We start from the raw sequence: 3,096 nt of genomic DNA on the forward strand, positions 1-3,096 counted from the left end.
TTATAAAGAGAAAGTTAGTCTTGCAGCTGTTTCTGGGATATTAGGGATATCCCTTCATAAGAAACGATGTGAGATGGTTAAATAGAAGGAAATATTAGAGTTCAATATGAGGAGTTAATTTGGTAAAGGAAACAAGTAAGTATATAGGGAAATAGGAGAATGAATGTAGAAATAAAAATAAAAATGTATAAAGATGTAATAATTGCAGTTCCATTATCCAAGGAATGTGGTGTGTAGAAGTGATAGAAATGCTTCCACACAGTCTTGGCTTTGTTGTCTCATTTAACATATACATGCTCATATAAGACATGCATTAAACTCCCCACTCGTATCATTATTGAACCAAGAGTTTAATTACAGTCCTTACATAGCGTTATCTGCCTCCTTGGGTCTTCTGAATACTATATACGATGGGCTTCTTTCAGTTTCCATCTACCAAATCTACTCACAAGGCTTTGGTTGGCCCGAAGTTATAGTAGAAGACACTTGCCCAAGGTGCCATGCAATGGGACTGAACCAAGAACCATGTGGTTGGTAAGGAAGCTACTTACCACACAGCCACTGCTGTGCCTGTTATGGCAGCATTTGGTTAACAAGTGTAACAGATTGACTTTAAACTGATTGAAATGGAATTTGGTCACATTGAGAAACAGGTTGTTGTAACAATAGAAAAGACACAAAAATATTTTGCTGTCTCAAAAGTTGTTATCAGTCAAATTGAATTTCATAATCTGGTAAATAACATAAATAACCTTGATGATAAAAGAATTATTTTTTAAAACTGATGGCAATGCATTATTTCACATCAGAGTAAATTACAGAGGATTTCTTTCTTTCTTTTTTTTTTTTTTTTTTTTTTTTGTAAACTTTTGTTTGGCCCTAGGTCAAGCCTATAGCCAAAACAGTTTCTGGTTATCATCCTATTATTTTCCCAGACATAGTAAATCATAGACTCACTATGCCTGGCAGAGAGATGAACAACAATAAAGCTTGCCAGAAAATCCTTTATATTTTACTCTATTGCTCTACCATCAGGTTTAAAGTACTTTTGTATCAAGGTTATTCACTAGATTATGAAATTAATTTTATTGATAGCACACACTTGAGACAGTCAGCAAAAATATTTCCATTTGGTTTTTACTACTATTGTTAAGATAACCCCTGTTTCTCAGTATGATGAAATTCCATTTTAATCAGTTTAACTTTATTTTTTAACTCTGAAGTTAAATTTTGTGATGTCAATAATTTTGTGTTCAGAAAATGATGTGGATGGCAATAATTGATCATTCGTACTCTATGAGGTTTATGTATATACTCATTTTCAATCGAAACATCAACTATGTAATTTGATAGAACAATAATAAGCAAGTTGAATTAGATAAAAGCTAGATAAAATGTCACTGAACCTGCTAAAGTGCTGTGGCAAATAGATATAGACACTCAGCTAAACCATTATCACTGATTACTAGTTTGGTAGCCAGCTACAAATCCAGAAGGGTGTATATCTCAAAGATTAATTACAAATGGGTTACATTTTATAGATAGAATGGTTGAATGATTAGGAAGTTCACAGTGTAATCATGAGGTTTTGGGTTCAATCACACTGTGTGATATTTTGGGTAAATGTCTTTTATCATAGGCTCTGGTCAGCTCAAGACTTTGTGAGTGAAATTGGGTTGTTGGAAACTTTGTGGTAGCTTATCAGAAGGATTGTACTTTTAATTCAAAGGTACAGCCATGTCATACTAAATCTGCCTAGGAATTAACTGCACACATGTTCAGGCACTTAAGTGCTAAGTCAATAAACAAGTAGTTAAGCATATTGAACAATTGACTACTCATCATCGACACTGACTGAGATCCATTTTATAATTCATAGAAAACAATGCGGTTTTGAGTAACTTGAAAATAAATACCAAGTGACAATATCAGATTATCTTGATTTCTCTATGAAACATGTTATTGGTAGATTTATAAAATTATTAAATATTCCATAAAAAAGCAGAGAATAGAAGCTTGTCTCTATGCTGATAACATTTTTCACTGACATTTTAGTCAATGATGATATGTACTGCTTACTTGTCCAATTCATACCAGTACAGAAAAATTGATGTTTATGCAACAGAATATTACATTGTAATTCATTTACTTTTAGTCTAATGAATTGGCCCCTGTACTTTTTTTTTCCTTTTTAAATCTAGTATTTATTCTATCGGCCTCTTTTACTGAACTGCTAAGTTATGGGAACATGAACACACCAATACTGGTTGTCAAGTGGTGGCAGTGGTGAGACAGATACAAAGACACACATATATAAATATTGGTAAACACACACATGATGGACTTCTTTCACTTTTCACTCACAAGGCTCTGGTCGGCCCGAAGTTATAGTAGAAGACTCTTGCCCAAGGTGCCATGCAATGGGACTGATCCTGGAACCTTATGGTTGGGAAGCAAACTTCTTACCACACAACTATGCCTATGCCTATGATTCTATTTAATGTTTGTATCTTTTATCTATTGTAAAGTGAATATGTATAGCTAATAAGACTTGTCAATTAAAGACCTGAATGGAGGGAGTGCTGAAAAGTTCCTGGTTGGAAGCCAAGCCTTCCGAGTTCTTTTACAAGGCTGAGGAAAACCAGGGCCGCTGCAATAAGTGTGTGAATCTGAACAGGGAATATTTGAATAAAATCATAATTAACTGATCCTCTTATATTTTTCTTTTACTCAAAGTCAGGAGCTTTTCAGCACACCCCCCTCATCTCTATGTCTTTTATTTATTAATAGATTGAAATAAAAATCTTCATTATGATAAACTAACCCCACCAATGAATTATTGATGATTCAAGTTTAGTTTATGTCTTTGGATAACCAAAGACTACCAGCTTTCATTAGGTGCAGGCATGGCTGTGTGGTTAAGAAGCTCACTTTTCAACCATCTGGTTTCAAGTTCAGTCCCACTGCATATCATCTTTGGCAAGTGTCTTCTATTATAACCCCAATGCAACCAATACCTTGAGTGAATTTGGTAGATGGAAACTGTCATGTATCTACATATATATATATATATATATATATATATATATATATATA

The 3,096-nt window shown here is 33.7% G+C and overlaps 1 protein-coding gene across 5 annotated transcripts in view; it reads left to right on the plus strand.

Annotated features, from left to right (window-relative positions):
- The window catches only part of LOC106883223 (uncharacterized), a 46,766-nt gene that overhangs the window by 23,208 nt on the left and 20,462 nt on the right, over window positions 1–3,096 (plus strand). The window lies entirely within an intron of this gene.

The sequence above is a fragment of the Octopus bimaculoides genome, chromosome 1 (assembly GCF_001194135.2).
Source record: "Octopus bimaculoides isolate UCB-OBI-ISO-001 chromosome 1, ASM119413v2, whole genome shotgun sequence".
Taxonomy (NCBI): Eukaryota; Metazoa; Mollusca; class Cephalopoda; order Octopoda; family Octopodidae; genus Octopus; species Octopus bimaculoides.